The following is a 27,146-nucleotide window of genomic DNA, read 5'->3' as shown; positions in this document are numbered from 1 at the left end:
GTCAGCCGTCAAGTGTCAATGTGGGAGATATGGCGGATATGGCGGAGTAACATCGATACAGGGAGTCACGAGCGATGCGAAGCGACAGCGGAACGAGTGCGTCGGTGGTGTAATGGTCAGCATAGTTGCCTTCCAAGCAGTTGATCCGGGTTCGATTCCCGGCCGACGCAGGATTTTTTTAAAATTAAATTATTAATGTTTGTGGCACATTTTTTTGTTGGAATAGGGATAGTGATGCAACCTCCATGGTGTCAGCTATATTTGAACAAAAATGTTTCAGTCAGTAGCTGTCAAGTTGACGGAAATATCTATTGTATTGTAAATATTAATGGTTGTGACCGTGCTAGCCTCGCTAGAATCTACGTGGTCTGAGTGGACTAAAAAAATTTTTTTTATGGGCCTAGGGATACCCTGATGAAGATGCTGACGCCGATTGCGAGACCACGAGGAATCAGAACATGACCGAGAAGATAGGAATTGAACTGAAACTGAACTGAAACTGAACTGAAACTGAACTGAAACTGAACTGAAACTGAACTGAAACTGAACTGAAACTGAACTGAAACTGAACTGAAACTGAACTGAAACTGAACTGAAACTGAACTGAAACTGAACTGAAACTGAACTGAAACTGAACTGAAACTGAACTGAAACTGAACTGAAACTGAACTGAAACTGAACTGAAACTGAACTGAAACTGAACTGAAACTGAACTGAAACTGAACTGAAACTGAACTGAAACTGAACTGAAACTGAACTGAAACTGAACTGAAACTGAACTGAAACTGAACTGAAACTGAACTGAAACTGAACTGAACTGAACTGAACTGAAACTGAACTGAAACTGAACTGAAACTGAACTGAAACTGAACTGAAACTGAACTGAAACTGAACTGAAACTGAACTGAAACTGAACTGAAACTGAACTGAAACTGAACTGAAACTGAACTGAAACTGAACTGAAACTGAACTGAAACTGAACTGAAACTGAACTGAAACTGAACTGAAACTGAACTGAAACTGAACTGAAACTGAACTGAAACTGAACTGAAACTGAACTGAAACTGAACTGAAACTGAACTGAAAACTGAACTGAAACTGAACTGAAACTGAACTGAAACTGAACTGAAACTGAACTGAAACTGAACTGAAACTGAACTGAAACTGAACTGAAACTGAACTGAAACTGAACTGAAACTGAACTGAAACTGAACTGAAACTGAACTGAAACTGAACTGAAACTGAACTGAAACTGAACTGAAACTGAACTGAAACTGAACTGAAACTGAACTGAAACTGAACTGAAACTGAACTGAAACTGAACTGAAACTGAACTGAAACTGAACTGAAACTGAACTGAAACTGAACTGAAACTGAACTGAAACTGAACTGAAACTGAACTGAAACTGAACTGAAACTGAACTGAAACTGAACTGAAACTGAACTGAAACTGAACTGAAACTGAACTGAAACTGAACTGAAACTGAACTGAAACTGAACTGAAACTGAACTGAAACTGAACTGAAACTGAACTGAAACTGAACTGAAACTGAACTGAAACTGAACTGAAACTGAACTGAAACTGAACTGAAACTGAACTGAAACTGAACTGAAACTGAACTGAAACTGAACTGAAACTGAACTGAAACTGAACTGAAACTGAACTGAAACTGAACTGAAACTGAACTGAAACTGAACTGAAACTGAACTGAAACTGAACTGAAACTGAACTGAAACTGAACTGAAACTGAACTGAAACTGAACTGAAACTGAACTGAAACTGAACTGAAACTGAACTGAAACTGAACTGAAACTGAACTGAAACTGAACTGAAACTGAACTGAAACTGAACTGAAACTGAACTGAAACTGAACTGAAACTGAACTGAAACTGAACTGAAACTGAACTGAAACTGAACTGAAACTGAACTGAAACTGAACTGAAACTGGACTGAAACTGGACTGAAACTGGACTGAAACTGAACTGAAACTGAACTGAAACTGAACTGAAACTGAACTGAAACTGAACTGAAACTGAACTGAAACTGAACTGAAACTGAACTGAAACTGAACTGAAACTGAACTGAAACTGAACTGAAACTGAACTGAAACTGAACTGAAACTGAACTGAAACTGAACTGAAACTGAACTGAAACTGAACTGAAACTGAACTGAAACTGAACTGAAACTGAACTGAAACTGAACTGAAACTGAACTGAAACTGGACTGAAACTGAACTGAAACTGAACTGAAACTGAACAGATACTGAACTAAAACTGAACTGGGAAAGAATGTAATTGAACGAAAATTCTCCTGATGTTTGAACCATTTTAAATTAAACTAGACATAAGAGCGTCGGTGGTGTAATGGTCAGCATAGTTGCCTTCCAAGCAGTTGATCCGGGTTCGATTCCCGGCCGACGCAGGAATTCTTTTGTTTGAGTTTCCATTGTTACATCTTCCAACTGGCAGATGGAAATATGTAAATGGAATTGGGATTTGAAAGCAATTATATCTATATTAACTTCGAGAAAAAAGTGGATTCTTACGAAGTGCATCGGACTTCGAAAAATTAGAAAATTGGCTTTGTTAGACACCACTGATCATAATTTACTCCTAATTCAATTTAATATCAAATCAAGAACCCATCGCACATAGTTCTTTCTTTGAACCACTATTCGATGACTGACCGTCTTTTGAAATTCGCTAAAATTTCCTTAATTAACTCAATCTGAAACAAGAAAAACCATAGCTTCTAGCATAGGAGTACAGGATAATCTTCAGCTGAAGATAAAAGAGAAGCGAAAGAACGTTTTTTTCTATCGTAGAATAATGAAATCTAAAAATCACGCAATACTTTTACGGTATTACTGAAAGGACGTGAATTCTTAAAAAAATGTGATATACTAAAAAGTAATCTGTTAGGATGCTAGACATAAAACGTCCTGCGAACAAAAATCATGAAACAAATTTGTTAACATTCTGAAAGAATTATGCGCCTATAACAAGCATATTCTTGTGGGATTTAGAACTGAATCCTTCCGCGATTTGGAGCGGAATCCTTCCGCGATTTTGAGCAGAACCCTTTCGAGATTCTGTATAGAATCTTTCCAGGGTTCTGAGCAGAATCATTCCGGGATTCTGAGAGAATCCTTCCGGGATTTTGAGCAGAATCCTTCCGGGATTCTGAGCAGAATCTTTCCGGGATTCTGAGCAGAATCCTTCCGGGATTCTGAGCAGAATCCTTCCGGGATTCTGAGCAGGATCCTTCCGGGATTCTAAGCAGATTTTTTTCCGGAATTCTGAGCAGAAGCCTTCCGGAACTCTGAGCAGAATCTTTCCGGGATTCTTTGCAAAATCCTTCCAGGATTCTTAGCAGAATCACTCCGGGGTTCTGAGCAGAATCCTTACGCGAATCCGAACAGAATCCTTTCGGGATTCTGAGCAGAATCCTTCTGGAATTTTAGCAGAATCCCTCCAGGATTCTGAGCAGAATCCTCCCGGGATCTGAAGTTTCTGAACAGAATCCTTATGGGATTCTGAACATAATCGTTCCGGGATTCTGCCCAAAATTCAGTTGGCATTCACAACATGGTCCAATTGAATTCTCTACTCTAGCTGAGTTAATCAGTGCTAGATTTTTCACTTTTTACGCCTTCCACCTGGCCACTTGGTTAGTCCAAAGTGAATAAGCGAAAATTGTATTAGAGATTGGTCTTTTCCGCACACATTTCTGCACCCCATGACCATCTTCTCCGTTTGGTTTGTCGGTCGGTCGTTCGGATGACTGCCCCCGGCTAAGAACTATAAAAGATTTCATCCTCATCAGAAAGCTCTGGCATTCTCTGGCGCTATTCCGGTGCATTTCTAAGCAAGACGACACGAAGATGACGACGTGTGGGCCATGGGAAGTGGAAGTGGAAGCCTACGGCCAATGATTGCCAGGCCTTCTACTTTCCAGCAACGGACGATGAAGAGAGCAACTCCTTCCGCCGTGGATGGTTTCGGGGTATGTTTTGGAGAAGAAAAGAATCCGGAAAATGTGCTTCGGACATGCAAAAAGATGCACGTGGACTTTGGCTGGAGTGGTGGGTTTGGCTGTTAATCAAGAACGCAATGTTTAGACTGGTTCGAAAGACGAGACCAAATTCCGAGCTTTCTTCATATTGGTTCAGAATGCAACATGGCCGGCATGGACAGTTATTTGAAGATAAAAATCATGTCCTTGAGACAAAGCTTCGATTTTCTGTATATAAGTGGATATATAAATTTTGTTACATTTGGCTTGAATGCCCACAATGTGATTTTTGAAAGTTAAATTTTTATCTAGCATAAGCCCTAGATACTTAACATTATCTGACCAATTTATTAGAACCCCTCTCATTGTAACAACATGTCTACTCGAAGTTTTCAAATAAAGAGCTTTTGGTTTATGTGGGAATACTGTAAGTTGAGTTTTGGAAACATGAGAAGATATCTCTCATATTTGGCGGAGAGGCCTGTGTCATTAGCAAACAAAGACTTTTGGCAATGTTGGAAAACCATTTTTTTTTGAATTCTACACTGCAGTTTCATTTCTTTTTGCAGATCCTGCCATATGATTTTCATAGCAGGATCGCGAGTGCGTTGAAATTGCCTTCTCCTTACGTTTTTAATACGGATTAAGAGTTTGAGATCATCGTCTATAATCACGGATTCGAATTAATTAATTGGAATTAGATAATGTTTTGAGAGCATTTTCAATATAAAATTTTGTTAGCAAAGACTTGTTAATGTCAAGATTGCTTTTGATGTAGGTCTTAAAGAGACCTCCTTAGTAATTTTTGAAACATCCTAACTCCTCGTCAAGAAGCCGTGTAGATGAGTGCGCTTGCTTTGGTCTGGTTCAGTTCATCAGCTGTTCTTTACCCGCGCCTCTCCGAAAGAGCTTTCAGCTAAATTAAAAATTAACTCACTCTACCCAAGTGAACCTCGCCGCATAAGTTTTAGATATGAGCTCTTGGATGGTATAAAAAGCAACAGATTCCTAATATCGCAACGATACAAGATGGATGGAGTTTGGGTTCAAGACCCAAGAAGCTGTTGAAGAGACATCTGATTCAGGAGTAAGACTCAGATAGTTCGAAAGCAGATTGGCTGCTCTACAGGTACGTTGCTGCTTTGTTTCGCTGAAAAGAATATTCTTGACTAATGATGAATAAAGCAAAGTTGAAGGATGGTGCATGATGACTCACAAGAAAATGAAATCTAATCTACCAGAGTGGGTAAAAGTACACATGGGCATATTGATTCGGCTGTTGCAAAGAAAGGGTTGGATGCAATGAGAGGTGAAAATTCTATGCTAGTGCTATGGCAAAATGATGCTTTGAGATAGTTGCCAACACTTACCTCAGAACGATTGTCTGGAAATGATTTAGTGCGAGTTGTTATTCAATCTGAAATTGTAAAGTGGGGAAAAAGTTTTTTATTAGTTGAGCACTGGATTACATATCAATTGAATAAATTATTACGGTAAAACCTCGTGCTGCGAAGTCTGTTTTTTACGTAACAATGATGACATGTCGTGACATGACATGAACTTTAGCAAAATATTGTGAACTTTCGCAGACCTTCGACCTTCGAGGGCTTCGAAGATTTTTTCGATTATTTGTGGACCTTCGCATAGAGAATTCCAAAAGGTTACAACATGTTCAGAATCCCGTCAGAATTTTGTTTCAGAATCCCAATAAGAATTTGGTTCAGAATCCCGTCAAGAGTTTTGGATCATAATTCCGACAGATTTCTGATCAGAATCCAAACAGGATTTTGTTTGGTTCTATGAATTTAAATAGCCATCTGTCAATCTGTCAATTGAGAATTTGCGAATTACGCAACCCCATTTCCACATTTCTTTCTAACAAAGAGAACAGGCTACAATGAAAGCTCATACAAAAAAACCTGCGTCGGCCGGGAATCGAACCCGGATCAACTGCTTGGAAGGAAACTATGCTGACCATTACACCACCGACGCCCATAAGATGAAGTAATTATTGAAGTTTTATGAAACTTTTTGAAAATGCTGAAAAAATCACGCAAATTTGGGTCATTCTAATCAGAATTAGTGAACAGAAATTTTCGATTTCATTTCAGTTCAGTTCAGTTTCAATTCAGTTTCAGTTCAGTTTCAGTTCAGTTTGAGTTTCAGTTCAGTTTCAGTTCAGTTCAGTTTCAGTTCAGTTTCAGTTCAGTTTCAGTTCAGTTTCAGTTCAGTTCAGTTTCAGTTCAGTTTCAGTTCAGTTTCAGTTCAGTTTCAGTTCAGTTTCAGTTCAGTTTCAGTTCAGTTTCAGTTCAGTTTCAGTTCAGTTTCAGTTCAGTTTCAGTTCAGTTTCAGTTCAGTTTCTGTTCAGTTTCTGTTCAGTTTCTGTTCAGTTTCAGTTCAGATTCAGTTCAGTTTCAGTTCAGTTTCATTGCTTTGGTGTCAATTTCCCAGAAATTGTTTAAAGAAATTACATTGTTTCATAGATCAAAGACAGCATGAAGTGAATGGAGTGTAGTCTTTGCTGACGGTTCACGACAGAATTAATTTCAGACCGTGTTAGACAATAAAACACACAAAGCCTTTAGTTTCGGCAGATTTAGGGATGGAGATAAAGCTTCATAACTTAGATCAAAAGTTGGTTCAGAGGATTTGTTTTGTAGGCTTTGATTCAAACTTTTGTTTGGCAGCTCCTGTAAAGTATAAAGTCAAAACCGCAGATTGGATGTGGAAGATCAAGAGTTATCAGAACGAAGAAACCTGTAGAAGTCAGATTGAGCTTGAGGGGGAGAAGAAGAATAGAAATACATATGTATGATCTGGGGTAGCAATAAGATGTGAAACATGACGTTTACCCTACAGGCTGTAAATGAATCAAAAGGTAATTCGCGGAAAGCATTTCTTCGTAACCGAATTCGAAATGAAAAGCTAGATATCAGTTAAGTTGAAATTGTTGATATGGCTTAGAACGAAGATTGAAATACGTTCTAACAATCTCTGATTACTTCATAAAACTAGCCCATCAATTTCCCAACTCCGTAAACGCCAAACTGAGGCCTGCTAAGAAATTTCATCTGATTGCAAGCTTAAGAACCATCTACTTGAACTTCTTCAAATTCTAATCAAACATGCGTGGAATTAAATGGTGCAATTATCGTTTTCACAGGATATTGCAAGGTGGTGTCCTAGAACACAATCAACTTGTGTCTGAACCGTAATGCAAACTGATAATGACAGACCTCTTCTCCCTCCCCCTCCCGTACACTCCACTTTGACGTTGAAGAAACAATTCCGTTGGTCGTACAAATTGAAATTTATCGCTCCTTCACGATGTGATAGATTTGCGTCCACCGTATTATTGTCTTCCCTAGGGGGATGCCCTCAGTCGTTTTACACGCCATGTAGGGGAATTCGGGGCCAACTTAAGCATTTTGTTCGCTGACTTTGTCATTATTTATACAAACAACCAATAGGGCTCTAAAGCTCTGTCCCAATTTTAGTACCAAGCGCTTGAGTTAAGACCAAAAAAAAAAAAAGTTTTTACTCAACTTTTAAATGTTTTTCGTTGGTTTGAGTCCAAAAATCATTGTTTCCGTTTTTTTAGATTTTGCCACACCCCTGGGTTTAAACTCAACTTTTGGGTGAATTTTGTTTTCCATGTACCTTCCGATGTGTTAGAAACTCCAGTGTTAAAAAGCAGAACCCTCGTGGTGTTTTTGTTGACTTTTGTTTTGGACCAATTCATATATAACAGTTCCGGCTCTTAGTATGAGTTTACATGTATGTATTAGTCACGAAAAAGATGTAAATAAAACGATCAGCTAATGGTGACGACAAGCCTGCCAAAAATTGTGTTCGCAGCTTGCCAAACGTGACGTCAACTTCGGCAACTTCGTGAACTTTCGGCTCGCCAAAGTAGGCGATGTACAGCTACCACTTCAAAACTTAAGTTATCACAAATACTAATTTGACGTTCGACCGCACCTCTTACTACCCCACATCGGTTTTGGAAATACAGTGGGATTCCGTTTTTGGCAACGAAATTTTCAGTTGCCAAAAACGGAACCATGCCAAAATTGGAACCCATTTTTTAAATATTATTTTTGAAAATATCACTAGAATATTATTATATCATCCTTATGGAATCATAAGGCATCGGGACTTCGGAACGGTTCTGTTCAAAGCAGATTTCCGGAGGGGTGGACTATGCTATGAACTTACAACCCCGTAAAGTTGATTGTGGCAAACGTTCTACAAAGTTTTTATTGCTTCAATTAATTTTTAAAAGCTTCATCTACGCTATTTGTACATGTGGGTCATGTAAAATCAATAATCGCATAAGTGACCTTTGTTTCAGAATTGGACTTTTCCTTGAAACTTTATGAGGATACAAAACAAAAAAGAAATGTGTTACCGTATTCTTTCAAAGACGTACTAACAAAACAAAGGCGATGGGTATTACCAAACTGCACGAGTTTTTTTATAATTAAATGAAAATTAAAAGTCAGTTCAACTTTTAGGCTCTAGCGTAAAATTTGACAAACTTTGGTGAGTTAATAATAAATTTAGTTTTCTGATAAAGCAAATCATCTCATAAGGAATGATTTACAGCAGTCAAAAGCGCAAACATAAACAAACACATTACATAATACTGCTTCAAAATCTCAAGAGCCTGATAGGAATTTTCGGGTGCTTGTAAGAAATCTACGCTAGGACTCTGAAGCATCTTGGTAAAAATCCTCAGGATCCCGCTTAGAATTCTCAGGATCTCGCTTAGGGTTTCGCCTCAATATTGCTGAAAATTCTCAGGTCTCCGATGATAATTTTCAAAAAATCATTATTTTTAGGCTACCATTATCACTTACCGAATTCCTCAGGAAACCACCTTTTCAATATCTACAACATCTCGCCAGAACTACACAAAATACCACTAGAAAACCATTATCTCGCTAGGATTTCACAGTACGTCCTAGAAATCATAAGAGTTCATTGGGCATCAGATATTGGACATAATCTTCAATAACCAATTATACATTCTCAGGATTCCGCATAAACCCTCAGTGTCCGTTAAGAACTTGCACACATCTTCAAGAATACGTTGAAATTTCTGAGAAGTTCCCTAAAACCAATAATCCTCTAAGGTTTCTCCAGGGTAAGTTAGGAAACTCATAGACCCAGTTTGTAAGGATTCTAATGATTATTTAATGAGCCCCATATTCTCGATTAAAAATATTGTATAGAATGTAGGATCGTCTCTTAACAAATCTAACGTCTTACTTAATCTGTAGCAAATATGGAACGTAGCTCTAAATAGTTGCCGCAGAAAGATCAATATACACACTAATACTACAGACAAACTATTTAAACACTCTCAATCGTATTCATCGCACGTTTTACTGATGTTATTGACAATAAAATGTTGTTTGGGCTGTGTGCACATCTGTCATGGTGAGACGAAATTTATGATTAAAACTCTGTGAGTCATAGACTTCATGTTGCTCTTGTGTCAGTGCTTGTACTTTGTTCAAGTGCTCCAAATCTGAAGAAAAGGGGTTTTGGTAAGTGTATCACCTACTGGCAGACTATTGTGGGCTGGTCATTCAGTACGAATGTCTAAGAAAAAAGGTTTTTGGCTAGTTAAGATACTGATGGAGATTAATGGCCTCATGGAACATTTTGAATGTTTGACCAATGACCATCCCGAAGTAAATAGGCGCGTACGAGATCCCTTAGTAGTTGGCGGGATTTGAGGGAATATCGGCAAAAATAGAGCTCTGGAATGTAGTCGGTGTGTAGTTGACTTGCTATTCAAATGACTAAATCAGGAGATGAAATAATATTCACAAATATTTACAAATTTCAATGTTGAATACCATTGTTGCCAAAAACGGATCCCTTTTGTTGCCAAAATCGGGGGGTGCCAAAAATGGAGCATGCCGAAAACGGAGCATGCCAAAAACGGAATCCCACTGTAGAAATAATAAACCATAGAAGAAGAATGTCGCTGGCGTCGCTGTCGAAACATCTTTTGCTGCCGGAGAAAGGCGGGCTATAAATGTCAACGCGAAAATGTATGCAATTTGACACTTATGTACTCAACGTTTTTCTGAGCGAGAACAAAACGAACATCTGCGACATTCGTCCTCTATAGTTTTCTATCTCTATTGTTTTGGACGTCATAGATGATCAAAATTCTCCACCAAGCCTGTGCTCACCAGTCGGTTTCTAAAGCCAAGCTGCATGTCTAAACAAAATTTAATAAAAAATCGTAGGGCCCGTTTTGAAGTTACGCCCTTTTGATTGTATTTGTCCACAAATTCAAAGGAAATCTGAGATATTTAACTAGGTTCTCATTGGCCGTGATTACCAGAAGAAATATACCATCAAAGTTGGTTTGTTTAGCTATTTGTAATCTCTGGGTGGAGTTTTCGATGAGAAGAGAGGAAGAGAGAAGAGACGGAATTTGGAGTTACACCCTTTTGGAGGTGTAACCATTGAAAACACTAACTTCTAAAATAATATTTAGGCATTCTAATACCATTTAGCATGTTCAAATGTTTTTAATGACACACTGCACTTACGTGCCGCCAAAATTTTTCACAATCAACTGATTGTTCAAAGGCTCAAGTGCTATAAGGCATTACGGAACTAATTTCATCATGTAACCAAATTTGTGTTTGTAGTACAATATTATTTACCATGCATCTCATTGCTACATGTTGTATATCGAAGCGATAGTATACGTCAAAAATTACTTTCGGACTTAGGTTTTCGATTATGGGTAGCAGTGTATGGAATAAAATAAAATTAACGAGGTAGAAAGCAGCGATACAAAATGGAAGAAAATAATGCAATGTTCAAAACATCCGTCATTATTTTGTTCAATGGAATTTCAAAATCGTAGCACAGAGCTTAATTTTAAATGTTTATCTTCGACAGTTTGGAGAAGTTAGCTCCCAAGTATGATTTTTTTTCGATAGTGAAGGGTTATAACAGCTGGTGATTCTTAACTTCACAAGTACAGTTTGCGAGTTCATATAGAAATATTCAGTTTATGTAGGATTAAAACCATATTATTTATTATTATTTATTTATTATTATCTTTTTCATCTGACAGTAGTCTCCATGAATTCCCTTAAGACTAAAACCTAATTACTATTAATAAAACATTCTTGATCTTTCCAGCCTTCTTCTGAAGGAACTAGGCCTTTCTCCAAAATCAAACAAATTATCTACTAAAGAGAATGTTCGGACACATTATGGTAGGTAGACCAGCAGATAACCAATAGGGCCACGGAATAATTCAGGCCTTCCCGGTATTCAAAACTAGAATTTACGCAGAATTCACGAACAACTGTTTTTACCATAACGTGGCAATGTCATTCAAGGCAATTATATAGTTGGCACAATAGTATTCATCGTAATAGTGCGTTCAGAGTGATGACACTTGGGTTAATGACATTCGGTGGAATTGAATTCGGGGTTGAGGTATGGAGTGTTCTCTAGAGAGTTTTGATTTTTAAAGAAGACATGTAAAATTAAGAACTGCAAGTGTTATAACTTTTAAATCAACCAAATGTATGATTCTTTCTTTTCTTAAACGTATTTAAAGTATTGTGGCTTTCTCTTCACGAGTTGGCTTGAGAAAGGTGCTCTGCACAAACATCATTTTCTCTCCCTCACTCTTCCATAAAGCCTGTGAACAATAAGTCCCATACAAAATCAAACCATGATTCTTTCACTATTGTTTTTTTCCAGGACTCTTACGTGTTTGTGCAATCTAAAAAACCGGTAAAATTGTAGATTTGTGATAAACCGAAATGTAGTCATATATACAGGTATGTTCCGTTTTTATCAACACGATCAGTGATTCTCAGTTGACAAAAACGGAATAATTTTCTTAGACAAAATATTTTACAAATTTGAAATGAAAATTGTAGTTTTTCCAGGGTAATACACATTTTCATCATATAAATGCACAGTATTGATGTTTAGGAGGTGTAAGGAGCATTTAGATTATTCATTATTATAGGTTCGTAATGAAAGTTGAGTTGCAGTCCTATCAATAGGCTCCTAAAGCCCTGTCCCAATTTAAGTGCAAAAACTTAAGTTAAGGCCAAAAACACATGTTTACTATTTTTTTTTATGTTTTTCGTTTGTTTAAGTCCAAAAAACATTATTTTGTGTTTTTGTTAGATTTTGTCACACCCCTTGGCTTAAACTCAAATTTTGGGTGTATTTTGTTTTCCGTGTCCCTTCCGAAATGTCAGATAGGAACAACCCCAGTGTTAAAACTGAAAGCCCTGTGGTATTTTTGTCGACTAAGCAAGCGTCAAACATGATCAAAAGTGTCAAGATTCATTTATGGACCCAATTTTGAAATTAAAGTTTAAATATGATATTGCCGTTATTTGAGCGGGAGAAATTGCTAAATTAGGAGCAGTTACATGCTCTTACGTGTTATAAAATAAAAACAAGATTTCAACAAACATTTTAGGACCCTATTAATATGATTTTGTAATAAATCATTGATAGTTTTAGTTTTCTTGGTTAGAATTTCAATAAATGTTATAAGGTACCGTGGGGCAAGTGGGTAATGGAATTCACATAGTTGAGATTCTTCAAATTCTAGAGACTTTAAATTGAAACAAATGATGTCGTGTGTATTTTTTAGCTTGACTCCCATCAAATATAAGCAGCATGCTGAAATTGATTTTTATGAAAAATTAAAGAAAAAAATACAGACAAAGTTTTTGAAAAATGTCTCCCACTTTTGGGGCAAGTGAAAAGTTTACCGTTTTGAACAAGAAATTCAAAAACAAACAGTTATATTCCCGATTTCTATTAGCTTTAACATTTGTTAAGGCTTCCCAATGAACAATTACATAAGTAACATATAAAGAAAGAAAATGTTATTCTTTTTACTTGAATTTTCTTCCGTTCAGTTATGTTAGTTGAAATGATTCGACAACATTATAACTGCAACATTTCCAATATTAGTTCTTACATTATAGGACAGCAATTGCATTTCTGTTCTGTAGAATTTAGACCGCTCGTTATTTGTTTTTGAGAAAGTCGGATAACTCTTCGGGATAAATCAAACGGAATCCTTCAATAACGTATTTAGAATCTTTTTATGTAGATAGACCTATACCCCATTTTTATGTTTTGAACTAGCTTTACATAGACATTCCACGAGATATCCCTGTGTTCTCTAATATTGCAACTTTTCAGTCAACGTCTTCCTTTTAATTGGCTGCCCGAAGCAGACATATTAATATTGTAATGTTTGGCAACATCTTTTAGAGAAGTACCATGATTTCTAATAGCTTTTAACGCTTGAATATAGTGTTCCTTGAATTATCAGCACGTTATGTTTTTCTATGATAGTTGCGAACCATGTTTACTTATGGCTACTTAAAGAGAAAACACAAATTCAATCTCTAATGATAAACTTTTCACTTGCCCCACCTGATAAGAAAATTGACGGTGTTTAAATTTAGTTATTTTTAGGTCTACGTCGAATTCATTCTAAAACTTTTTGTATTGCAGTTTGAAACTGTCACAGAGGAAAACTAAGAAGTGGTACAGGAAATTATTTTACGCAACCTTTTCCCACTGAAAATATTAAAATAAGATTGTACGCCGCCAACTTGTTACGGAGTAACAGATGACAGGTTAACAATTGTTCGTCCTATTATGCAAAAATGGCTGAAAAATCTCAGAAATCTCTTACCTAACGTAATGTTCTCAATGGCCTCAAAGGTTTACGCATGAGTTTAAAACGTTAATTCACATATTCAGTAAAATATATCAATTGTTTTCACTTACCCCATTTACCCACTTGCCCCGCGGTACCTTATAGAATATTAAAACGATAATCACATAAATGTCCTTTACTTCACAAGTCATATTTGTAAAAATAACTACAAGGAAGTGTGGCAAGTTGATCATTGTTTTTATTAAGAAAGATTAAACAAGAAACAACTTTTTTCTACTGTTCATCCTCATCCTTCTGCTTCTTCTTCTTCTTTATGGCATTGCATCCCAACTGAGCAAGAGCCTTCTTCTCAGCTTAGTGTTCCTGTAAACACTTCCGCAGTTATAAACTGAGAGCTTTTTTGCCAAGGTACATTTTTTGAATTTTTGGCCACATCCGACTGATGATTAAATGTGAAGTTACGTTGAGAAAGTTTTGCAAATTGAAATGAATACTTACGGTTTCCTGTGCTTTGAATTGCCAAATTTAACAGTAAAATAATTGTGGGTGATCTTTCTTCTAAAGTTATTAATATCAACTTGAACAAGGATGCACTAATCGCCAATCTCAAACAGCCCACCATCGCCTTTTTTGCTTTACGTTAGACCACAAATAGACTGGCAATAAAATATCCTTAAGGTCTAGTTTTTGTTCAGTAAAAATAGTATTCAATACTAGTGGTCCCGTTCCCGTTCCCTTCAAACTTGTTGGAACACTTTACTAATGTAACAGTGAAATAATCATGTAATCAGGCCATTCATAAAAAAACACAAAAGTGTACAAACTCTAGAACAAGCATCACCAAATAAGAACTTTTTGGTAAGAAACTCTTCTGTAAAATTGTAAATCTGTTGGTATAAGATTCCTAAGTAACCTTTTAGTCTCCATGTTTCTGCTCAAGATCAAAATACCAGCAATGTTGGGAGGGCAACTAAATCTTCTACAGATTGCTTAGTTTTGTTGGACCTACCTCTTGAAACAGGATCTAATTAATGATGAAATTTGAAAATAAATTGCATGGCGCGTAAGAAATATCAGACCCCCTCTTCGCCCTACAAACTCTTATGTAATTAATGGACAGACCCTAATCACAAATTCCAGTTGTTGTTAGGACGTGGCCAAAGCAACTCTCTATTGTTGGTGGATGGGTCAATCTTGTCCAACAGACCAAGCTAAGTTTGAAAACTCCAATTGATTAGTGCATAAGAAGGAGTCAAACCTTATTGAATCGTATATGACTTGACACCTACCATGTATCGTAGATGCTCGATATTAGCATAATGTCGAAAATTCAACTCTAAGGCAATCAAAAAGCAATTCAATTGCTTCAAAATAAGTATTTAGTTTATGTTCTAAACATTTCGAAAATTTAAAAAAATCAATTTTTGTGTGTTGATAAAAACGGAATACTTTGTTGACGAAATCGGAGCGTGACAAAATCGGAACGTGATAAAAACGGATAATACCTGTACTACAAATGATCACAAAAGTATCAACAGTGGTATAGACATAGTTTGGCCAAAAGTGCATTACTCAGCATAAGTTCTGGAGCATTACAAAGTTAGCCAAAACAGCCAAGGGGGTAGCTAGTTGGGCTGTAACAATATTTTATGAATAATAATAATACAAAAATGGCTCCGTAATGCCTTATAGCGCTTGAGCATTTGGAAAAAAAAATTGTGAAAGACTTTGGCAGCATGTAAGTGCAATGTGTCATTGAAAACATTTGAACATGATCAACGGTATTAGAATGCCTAATTAGGGTAGAAGCACCGGTTTTAGCCATATGTCAGTTTTAGCCGTAGTGGATTATATACCGTATTACATAAACAATCAACATGAAACCTTTTGCGTTCAAAAGATCACATTCACACGATAGTGCTACACTCATTTTTTCGTCTGAATAGACCCAAAACATAAGAAAAACAATTAATTTTCCTTATAATTTTAACTCCCATACACCTAATTTGGCCAGGGTGCTCCTAATTTGGCCACTCTCATGAGAAATCAATGTAATTGGCCAATTTAGAAACCGAAGTTAAATCTCTGGCCAAAACTGGTTCTGGTGGCCTATATTGACCAACGAGATTTTCAAAGCGAAAAAATGGCTTTAGCTCAGTTTTGATATTTTCCATACATAATATGGATTGAAAGCTTGCATTTGACGTATTTGTAGTGTAAATACAGCTTCCCATATAATTTTTATTGACAATCTCTCTTAGACTGGCCAAAACCGGTACTTTTACCCTAATCTATTAAAAAATAGTGATTTTAATGGTTGCACCTCAAAAAGGGCGTAATTCCAAATTCCGTCAACCTTCTCATCCAAAACGCCGCTCAGACATTACAAATGTCCAGGGAATGAATCCTCAAAAAAATTAGAGAATCTATCACGTATCGCTCTCTGTAACTATCATAATATGCTGCACAAGCATTGCATAATTCGCTCTCTTTTGATTTTGAAGCACGATTAAAGCAAGCGAAAATAAACATTCCATCTGTTGCGGTCTATGATCGACAATGTATCGCAAGTTGTAACAAGTCTGATAAACAGGAGCTGCGAGCAAGTGCCCCAAAGAGAGAGCGATAATAAAATACATTTTTCTCGCTTGTTTTCCATTGGGGGTAGGTGTTTTACTTTACTGGCACGATAAACAATCCCTTAACTCCCGATAGCAATAGTGCCCTCCAGGTTTGGAGCTTGTTTAGAGGGGTTTTATCATGCGCTGCTATCCCCCCGTTCTGATCAGAGTTGTAGCAGTATACGATAAGCAGTCTCTCGAAAAGTGCTGCATGTTATGGTAGTAACAGAGAGCGATACGTGAGAGATTCTCTCAATTTTCTCAGGATTCAATCACTGATGCTGCACATTATGAGAGACTGCTTATCGTATACTGCTACAACTTTCATCAGATTGGGGGAATGGTAGTGCATGATAAAAACCCTCTAAACATGCTCCAAACCTGGGGGACACTATTGCTATTGGAAGTTCGTGGATTGTTTATCGTGCCAGTAAAGAAAAACACCTTTCCCCAACAGTAAACAAGCGAGAAAAATGGATTCTATCATCGCTCTTTCTTTGGGGCTCTCGTTCGCTGCTTCTATTTATCAGACTTGTTACAACTTGCGATACACTGACAATCGTAGACCGCAACAGATGGGATGTTTTTCTTTGCTTGATTTGATCGTGCTTCATACTCAAATGAGAGCGAATTCTGCAATGCCTGCAAATGTCTAAACAAACCTGCTTTGAACTAAATTTTGATGGTATATTTTTTCTGATAATCACGGCCAATGAAAACCCATTTAACTATATCAGATTTCCTTTCAATTTGTGGACTAATACAATCAAAAGGGCGTATCTTCAAAACGGACCCTACGATTCTTTCAAAAGTTTGCCCAGACATGCAGCTTGGCTATTGAAACTGATCCTTAATTTTTGGGTTTATCATTAAACTTTGCCCCAAATATTTGCTGCCTGTCAAGTTTCTACGGTAAAAAAAGGAAATAGGTTTTTGGTGTTATTCAGAATTTATGTTTTTTTTTTTAATTCTTCATGATAACAAATAAAATATTTTTTCAGTGTATATTTTTTTATTGTTATCAAAACGGCTTAATACAACTTCTCCAAATATCGCAAAAAAAACCCATGGGACATTTTTGAAGTTATTCTTGAATCAAAATGATCTGTGATTTATCTATTGGTAATCAAAAGTGAGGATAGGTTGCGAAATTTTTTTTTTAATTGAAATGCATATTTACGGTTTTCTATGCCTTAAATTGCAAAAATCTTCTCAGATAAATTATTGTGGTGATTTTTCTTCCAATGTTATCACTAGAAATTTTGATTAAGATACACTAATCCCTATTCTAGAAGAGCGTCATCTACACATTTTGGCTTTGCGTTAGATCACCAATGGAAAATACTTATTATATTAAATTGATAAAATACGTAAAAAATAGAGCAATTTTCAAATTATTTCGTACTTTGTACTCAGCCGAATTCATACATTTATTGGTTTCACATTGTTATTACAATAAAACCGCGTCAAAATTCCACTCAGATATATAAGGCAGCATATTGTTGAAATACAAAAACTTTTTGTTGCATAAAGATGGTGTAGCTCACTTGCCCCGCACTCCGCTAGTGAGTGGATTCGTCGGTGGCCCTGGCAAGTTGACCACATCACAGAGAAAACTGAAACAGAGGAGATCCTTCTTGTCTCGCGTCTCGCTTTGGTTTAGGAATTATTGATGATTGCTTGATTGATTGATGATTGATGATTGATTGATGATATGTAGAGGTAGTCACACATCGCTTCGCAGCAGCCACAATGTCTCAGAATAAGAAAACAGCTCGCGAAGTTTACTACTTACTGGATATGAGTTTCGACGAATGGTTCTCTTGTAATTATTAGAAAATTATTTCAGTTGAGAAACGTATTTTTGTCTTACTATGAATGTTTACATCAAATAATGATTAAGTGTTGTTATAAATCCGTTACAAAATATAAAGTTAAAAAAACAATCATTGTAATAACAAAATTATATCTACTTTAATTATTTTTAGCTGTTATTGATAGAACTGTGTTATGTGATTCTAGTTGGAATACGTCATCTTGAAGAATTTCAGCTATTTTGGGTCTAGTACTCGGAAGATAGGTCATCACATGTGCCCGTGTGTGTGTGTGATGACGGGCGCGACAAAAGATTAATGAAGCGGCTATAATAGATTCCATTCACACGTCACAGAGTGCGATAATAGCCTATACCTACTAACCTTTAGAGGGGCAAGCCGCTTGAGATAAGATACCGAGCGGATGTCATCCGTCCACTTAGCAAAACTGACACGAGAAATAGCAAATTAATTTATAGCACCCGAAGTGATGGATGATAACAACGAGTGATTGTGACAAATGTTTGCTAGTATAGGTGTTTGGCACACATGTGGGGTTCTATGGTGTAATGGTTAGCACTTTGGACTCTGAATCCAACGATCCGAGTTCAAATCTCGGTAGAACCTGTGTGACTTTTTTTTTATTCTAGCATCCTAAACGATTTTACGGATACCTAGATACCAGCTTTAACTCATCCCGTTTTTATGACCTATGGTTAATAGAAACCGAACGATATACGGTTCTAAAAAAAAGGCCGTTAGCCTAAAAGACTCCAATCAGAATCGTAGGTTGCCAAAAGCGTCGTTTGGTAGAAACAATTTTAAGGGTTTATTCACAAATTTCATTAAGCTGAAGGGGGTGGGTGGGTGTCCTCACGATGTTACGGCTAATACAAAATTTGTAGAATATTCATACAAAAAGCGTTACGAAGGAGGGTGTAAAAAATAGTCATTTTCGGCATTATGAATAATGTGAATAAACTCAAGAGTCGATCTTTTGACTATTTTTTTTTTCTTTATAGGGTAACGGTCGTATTTTGGATCCCCTAAGGAAGTGATTTTAGTTTTTTGTAAACAAGTAAAAGTACATGCCAAAGTAGGATCCAATACATCGAAAATATTCGAATAGTCCTTATTTCCAAATGGCATGCGAATTGAGTTGGTCTTTCGATTTAAAGAGATAAATTTGCAGGAAAATGGCCCAGGGGGTCCAAAATAAATAGAGGTTCACCCTAATTCTTTTGTAGTTAGTTGTCAATATCGGTCCTTCTTCGTAGTTATATGACTAATACTAATATGAAACATTACCTGCCAAAATCGTTAGAGCAATGGATCATTGAAGGTAGTTTTTGTCAGAGCACGCCGCATCAAAACAAAGGCGCCACTGTATATGGGATTTAACATTGTGACAGCATTGCTGTTCTGTCAAACACACAAGGCTACGGTGGCACTATCTATGCTTTCCGTTGTGGCCGTTTTGGTTATTTTAATGATCCATTCTTACGTAATTTCTCAAGATTGAGAGGCTCTCTTTGTTTATTTTCTCTTCAATCAATAACAGAGCCACATTAATCTGTGACCACATTACCGCTTCTGTTGTGTGTGTGTGTGTGTTTATTTTTTGTATGGAACGCTAACCAAGGACATTGTTTTTCGATCTATAGTGAAAAACTTCCCAAAAGCTTTTGCTTTGCAAAAGTATTGCATTGTTATAATCCAAAGAGAGCGAGATGTTGTTGTTGTTTGAGAGGGACTTTAAGCCAAAGGTCATTCGTCCTTTATCAAGAGAGCGAGATAGGAGAGAATCTCTCATAGTTAGATAGGTCCTTTTGAAAATTTACGCGAGAATTCTTGCTAAAACTAGGCCGCCATCGGCACACATCGTTAGAATTCCAATTTTATGTCACTGATCACTATAGTATATGCAAGTATATGCTATTCGTGATCAAACGTCAACATCCCACCGCAAAATCGCTAGTGTTTGGAGGTGATTTTAACCTCCAAATTGCCAAATAACCTCAAAATCATCACCTCCGAGTTAGTTCTAATAACCTACGTTATATGAAATATGGTGGCGCGTCGATCGTTGCAAGTTTATCGTTTAACAGTTAATAGATAAAGGATGGTTGTGTCGGTTTACTCAAATTAGGCATTGCACGGCAAAATTCTCTCTCTTGCACTTTTCAATAAAACTTGAAAACAATGGTGCCAGTATCTGCCAACTTTGACAGGTATTGGAACCGTTGTTTTCAGATTTCGCGAAGGAGGGAAAGAGAGCGGTTTTCTGATGACGTCACCGTGCAATGGGCAATTGGTAGATCCCTCGTCTGCCAACTAGCTAATAGGGATGTCGCAAAATCTCAATAATCGATTACAGCCTTAGAATGTCGATAATCAATAAGGAATAATCGACCAGTATTAACCGATTAATCGAATTAATCGACCTTGTTTTCTATTGATATGAGTTCTTGCTTCTTAATTCATCACTATAAAAACTGATTAATCCTCAAGCAGCTCCCATTTTACCTAAATTCAATCAAAATACAATTTCAAACATTATGCCCAATAAATAAATTCTAGTAGAGACGGGTTTTTAGACCACGATGAAATTCCTTCGAAATTATATGTACAAAACCTATCCTCAAACCATGAAGAGGTGATTCAGTAAATTGTTCCTAGATGTTCTTTACATTTATTCCAAACTAAGTTGATTTTAAGTTTATTATGGATAAATAACGATTAACGTTAACGATTATACCGTGTAAATAATCAGCAAGAATTCTGCAGCAAATCTCTCTCTTCATTTTACTGATGATTTCAATAATGGAATCTTCTTAACTACTACTAGAATTGACCCATTTATGCAGAACATACATGAACCTCGAGTTTTGTAGAAAACCTCTGCTTCGCTTCTTTAGCGATTTTCATGAAACATATTCAGAATTGAGCCGAAATATTGCAGAACACAAAATGATACTATAATTGAGAACATAGTTTTAAGCTGATAATTGTTATTATGCTGGTTCAGATTTTCGTGCAACTATCGATGCTCTCCCTGCCTTTCCATGGTATATTGTCCTTTCCGTGGATTCCCCATAAGGTTCGATTCACCTCTGATCACACGGAGTCTTGCATTATTGACCTAACTTTTGCGATAGTTGTTTTACCATGCCTGGATACGATTGTTACAAGCATATTATCGATACTTCGAAACTAACAGTGTAGATTGGTCAGTCACTTTTGCTTTTGTTTCTGTCTTCCATCAAATGTATAATTCTATAGGGTCCTAAACTGTCCATAAAAGCATAACTGTCCCATATAGGTTTTCGAACCAACACCTTTTTTCGTCGCAACATTCATGTTTTAATTTATAATTTACTGTACATGTAAAAATTGTTTGAAAATTTTGTGAACAAATATGAGGTTGGTGCAACAATAGTATCTATATGAACTTTCAATCCGAATACCAACTGCAGAAAGTGAATTGTGTTCAAGATTATATTTTTTGATGATCAATAGAAGCAAAATGAGTTATCTGTGCAGTGATGCTAAATGGAAATTGCATGCAGAAATGTACTAGAATATTATAGGCATTTGTATGAGAAGACAAACTTTGAAACTTTTAGTGATATTTTCTTAATGCTTACCAATTCCATATGGGACAGTTATGTTTTTATGGGTTGTAAAGCCCTGTGTCAATTTTAGTGCCAAACGCTTAAGTTTAAGACCAAAAAAACATGTTTAATCAATTTTTTAATGTTTTTCGTTTGTTTAAGTCCAAAAAACATTTTTTTAGATTTTGTCACACTTGTTGGCTTAAACTCATGTTTTGGGTGTATTTTGTTTTCCGTGTCCCTTTCGAAATGTCAGATAGGAACAACCCCAGTGTTAAAACTTAAACCCCTGTGGTGTTTTTGTCGATTTAGCAAACGTCAAACATGATCAATCCATTAGTCTGCGCATATGTCAACTCGTGAATATGGTTGGCAGCGACGGGGCATTTCAAAAATAGGAACTTTGAAAAATGACCAGTAAGAAACCAAATAAAAATCAAAACGAGACAAATAAGAGGCTTAACAGGAATTGAGAAAACAAAAAGAAACGTAACCGGAAGCAGGAGATAAAAGTTTGGTTCCTCATAAAATATGAGCTAAATTTTGTTAAAGAATACTTCAAAGAGCTTTCTGAGAATTCCTCATGCCATTAGAACAATATTACTTATTGTATTACTGATTGTATATCTTTATTATCTTCTTCATGGATTTTATCATAAATTCATTTGAGTATTTTTTTTCAAAGCGCTATTCTAATTCCAAAAATATTTAGTGATTTTTGCACAGACTTCCAGAAGAATTCTTTCATGATTTTTTTGACCTGACTTTAAGAACGCAATCTGGTATTTCTCTGGCTATAATTACAAAAAGCACATAAGAAATACCTCTGAAGATTCTTCCAGCATTTGTGTAAGAAAGTCTTAAGTTCTCCAGGAATCAATCCTATTTTTTTTCATATTTTTCGTTATGACTTCCAACGAGATTCCCGCTTAGAACATCTAACCTATATTTTTGAAAAATATCTCCATGGATATCTTAGGATTTTCTGCAGACTTGTCGTTCAGGGAATAAATATGTTGACGATAATTTCAAGAATTACTCCAGAAATTCCTCCTAAATATTTAATGAAATTTCTCTAGAAGTTATTCGAGGAAATTTCCAAAGCATTTACAGACATTCGTTTAGAGATGTCTCCAGAGAAATGTCAAAGAAATTTTTCAAAATTTTTTAGATAAACTCTGGGTTGATCTTCTAAAGTTACCTCTGATTACACTTTTGTAAATTCTAAAGTTACCGTTGATGAAATCTAAAAGGATAACAAAAGAACATCGGATGGAAATTTGTGTTTAAATGGTTCAAGGAACTACTAAAATAATTTAAGTAGTGCTCACTGGTGTGAAACCATCGAATCAATCATGATAAATAATTCGAGAAGTGTTTTTAAGATTAGGAGGAGTAATTCTAAATTAAGAACAACTCCTCCAGAAGTATTTACACAAAATTTCACTTTATCCTTTTTGAGATTAATTCAAGAATGTTTTCAAATTCCTTCGTGCATAATACAATGATTTGTTTCAGATATTTTTCCAGAAACTTTTCAAGCATTTCATCTCAGGCTTCTTCAATATTTCTGCCGGACATTTTTTCTGGGATTCATTGAAAAATCTCTCGAAATTTTCAAGTAATTTCTACAGTAATACAACAAAGGAAGGCTGTTCCTGAAATCTCTCCAGAGACGCCTGCATGAATTCTTCAAGAGATTCCTTTTGGAATACATTCAAGTATTCCTCCAGAGGTTAATCCAGAAATTCGTTCCAATGTTTCCCCCAAGCATTTTTTGTCAGAAGATTTCAGGAATTCTGCTAGGCATTATTCAAGTTGGCTCCCCTTTGATTCCAAACAATGTCTTTCAACGATTTTCCTATGAATTCATTTTGGGATTCCTCCTGTAGGAATTTCAAAAAGTCTTCCAGGGTTTCCTCGATAAATTGACTTTTGAACGGGAGAGGATTTTTTGAAAGAATCCTTTAGAAAAAATCCTAGAAAAATTCAAGAAAAATCCGTTGGTGGAATTCATGGAAGATTTCCTGATACTGGTAATACACATGAAGGATACCGCAGCGAAGTAGGACTGTGCGAGTAGGAATTCATGAGAGTTCTTTTTTGTAGAATTTTCTGTGGGAATCATGGGCGGAATTGATAGAAGAATCTTTGGAGAATTCTTTGAGGAATCCCTCTATTTGAGATCTATTCGATGTTTCTTTTAGAAAATGTTGTCGGAGTTCTAGAAGAATTCATGAAGATATCTTTGAAGGAATTTATGGAAGTAGAACTCCTGTAGGATCTCCTGGCGATGTCTCTTAAGAAATTTTTGATAGATAGCTTGAAATAATTTTTTGAATAGATTCTTGGAGGCTTCTTGGATGTAGAAATTAATTTAAGAATCACGAAGGAATTCAGAGAGGATCTCATAAGGGAATTCCTAAAACTATATCTAAAAACAACATGAAAGGATCTAATTTTGAGCGTTCCTATAGAACTCTCAGAGACATTAACAGGGATTATTCAGCTATAGATATTCCTAGAAAAATCATAGCAGTGCAATTCCTGGGGCAGTTTGCACTAATTTGTGGAGAAATACATGCAAGCATACTAATTTGAAAATTCCTGCATAAACTGCCTGTAGAATCACAAGAGAAATCTCAAAAAAAAAAAAAATCATTCGATACATGGAAAAAAATCTGGAGAAATATCTGAACCGATTCTAAGAATCCTGTTCTTATTGGTCGCAGGCTTTACGTTCTTATACTTTTGGAAAACAAAATCGTGAATTTCGATCTATCTTTGAGTTTTGTTATACAGCTGTCCTGATTTGGCAGGATCGAATCCGGCTGTGGCTCTGGGTCTAGCTATAACCTATTTTATGTTTGCTTTATGGCATGACGTCTTTTTAAATGTGAATAAAAAAATAGATTTTGAGCTGTTGAATAATGGACTTTGGAAAGACTATGTGCTACGCATTTTTTTTTCTAGCTGACGATCTCGAAAAAAGACAATTTAGAATAAACTCATAGAGAATACCAAAACGAGAACTGCGAAGAGCATATTTCGTGGTTTAGGATCGCCAATGCGATATTTTTTCGCATAAAGCACAGTATTTTGGAGGCAAACATCACTGTAGCTTAAATTTGACATTTCCATGCTATAATCGACAAATCAAGCGAGTGCTAGAATAAGGGCGTAAGTCGCATGTTCGATTTCTCTTCATCGATCATCTCTTCTTTGGATTAAAGTGACAATATGCAAGTTTGTTAGCATTTTTCACTTCAGACCGCTTGGCAGTGATGTAATTTTGCGCCCTGAAGTGAAAAAATGCTGGCAAACTTTCATCTTGTCACCTTTATTCGCAGAAGAGAGGATCGTTGAAGATAAATTGATCATGTTACTTACGCCTTTATTCTAACACATGCTTGAAAAAATCGACCTCAGTTAATCGATTATCTCGATCATTGAGCGAGACAGGTATCGATGAAAAATTAATCGATTAGTGAGTTGATTAATTCGATTAATTTGCGACATCCCTACTAGCTAAACGGTTTGCGAAAAATCCCATTATTTGATAAATATTATTATGGTAACATCTTCGACAAAGTTGTGCAGTGGCTGAAGGGCTAGTCTAGGACTAGTTAGAATTAATCTTTTGTTCTGCGTATATTTCAGGACCCTGACCATTTAGAAAGATGGCGTCTTTGGCAAAGTTGCTCAGTAAGTCAAGGGATATCATTGTTGGAGCTAGGTGGTTCAACATTTTGAAACCAGGTGGCGTCACTGTTCAAGTTCACTTTTGTTTTATAGATATGTTAGGAGTCTTATCACTTATGAGGTGGCGTCTTCGGCAAAGGTGTTCAGTAGCTCAAAGGTTATTTTTATTCGAGCTAGGAGATTTGCAATTTTGCCACCAGGTAACGCTTGTTGGCGTGAAACTTTTGTTTTGCGAATATCTCAGGTTTAGATTGTAGTATAGAAAGCACAAATTAACTTTTTTGATTGGCCTGCTAATCGTATGCTTAACTACATAATACTCATCGTCCTGCTATACACATCTCTGGTTGATTACGTCTTTGTCGATTTAAAGCCAGATATGCTTCATAAATTTATGAATTATAGCCCGGAGCGTTTGGGATTTAGACACTCCATCGATGGGTAGATCCGGCAGATTTCCACTGACAACAGCGACGACGACAAAGAGGATTTCATCGATAACATCTACCGTACATGTGTTGGCTAAAGGTACTTAATATCGCAATCGGATATTCTGCTTTTGCTGGCTCGCTTTTGCTTATTTCTGCTCCGGATCAACAGGAGAAATATTGAAAACGGATGAAATATTCATGAAGTGTACTTTTTATCCGCATACATATGGCTTTGTCATGTAGAAAGTGAGGCAGAAAGCCACCCTGTTCGGAACAGGGTCGATTCTCCAATGTTGAACTACAAGGGCCAATTGGATTCACTTGATTAAAGCATCAGTCAAAAACCAACTCGTAGGCAGCAGATGAATTTTGTTCAATCAAAAGGCGTCAGCGTGAAGCTTGCTTTATCCAGTTAACGTGCGACTACAGTATTACCATCCCCACAACCGAAATTCCGGGTACAGACTAGAACGAGTGGTCCATTTTTCACTCTTTCTGCGTTGGCTCTCACTTTTTATTCATTTATTTATGAAGAATGCTCCTTCCACAGTACACGGAGCATTTGGCATCATTCGAGCGTTTTATTTGACTCCTTGAACTCTTGGAAGTCTCCCCGTCCAATGAACTGTCGGAAACTGGAATCCATATTTCAACAACAATACTGTACAAACACTCTGTTGCCCCTCTTTCTCCCTTCGACGACCGCCACATGGGCGTAGCTAAGGGGGGATAATGGAAAATCAACTAGTTTCAAAGATTGATAATTTGCTTTAATTTTCCAAACAATGATATTTTTTTTGTAATTCTTGGAGTCCAACTAAAACTTTTGCTACGAATCTTGTGTTAGAATTTTTCAAAGATTTTCTCCAGGAATCCTGTTTTTTTTTAAAGATTTTGTAGAGTTCTCCAAACAATCAGACTTTTGAATCATTAGACAATTTAAAATGCAATGGAGGAATCTGTTATGGAACTTAGAAGGTTCATGAAAAGAATTTGCCAAGTTATCTTAACATGAAATATTCCAGAAATTATTTGAAGAGTTTGTAAGCATTATGACAAGAGACAAATTTGTAAAGATATTTTTCCTTAGCTTTCCTTCAAGGTGTTTGGAAACCTTTGAACTTCCCAAACAAAGAAATTTTCGGTGATTTTCTGGAAGGTTCTTAGAGATATTCATAAACAAAAAAAACAAGTTTTGCTAAGGGCTCGTTGGAGATGCTCGAGGTACTC

General features: G+C 36.4%; 1 protein-coding gene and 4 non-coding genes across 5 annotated transcripts in view; 3 read left to right on the top strand and 2 right to left on the bottom strand.

Moving 5' to 3' along the window:
• LOC5578520 (polypyrimidine tract-binding protein 2) overlaps window positions 1-27,146 on the bottom strand; it is a 1,002,030-nt gene that overhangs the window by 868,860 nt on the left and 106,024 nt on the right. Inside the window, exon 2 of the mRNA XM_021857613.1 lies at window positions 5,387-5,433. The gene's annotated coding sequence lies outside the window, so the exon portion shown is untranslated. The remainder of the gene's footprint in view (window positions 1-5,386; window positions 5,434-27,146) is intronic.
• On the top strand, window positions 99-170 carry Trnag-ucc. Its single transcript has one exon. It is a non-coding gene; the product is annotated as a tRNA-Gly (tRNA).
• Trnag-ucc lies at window positions 2,352-2,423 on the top strand. The gene has a single exon. It is a non-coding gene; the product is annotated as a tRNA-Gly (tRNA).
• On the bottom strand, window positions 5,937-6,008 carry Trnag-ucc. The gene has a single exon. It is a non-coding gene; the product is annotated as a tRNA-Gly (tRNA).
• On the top strand, window positions 18,725-18,796 carry Trnaq-cug. The gene has a single exon. It is a non-coding gene; the product is annotated as a tRNA-Gln (tRNA).

This window comes from Aedes aegypti, chromosome 1, assembly GCF_002204515.2.
Source record: "Aedes aegypti strain LVP_AGWG chromosome 1, AaegL5.0 Primary Assembly, whole genome shotgun sequence".
Taxonomy (NCBI): Eukaryota; Metazoa; Arthropoda; class Insecta; order Diptera; family Culicidae; genus Aedes; species Aedes aegypti.
This window is presented reverse-complemented; position numbering and strand designations above follow the sequence as displayed.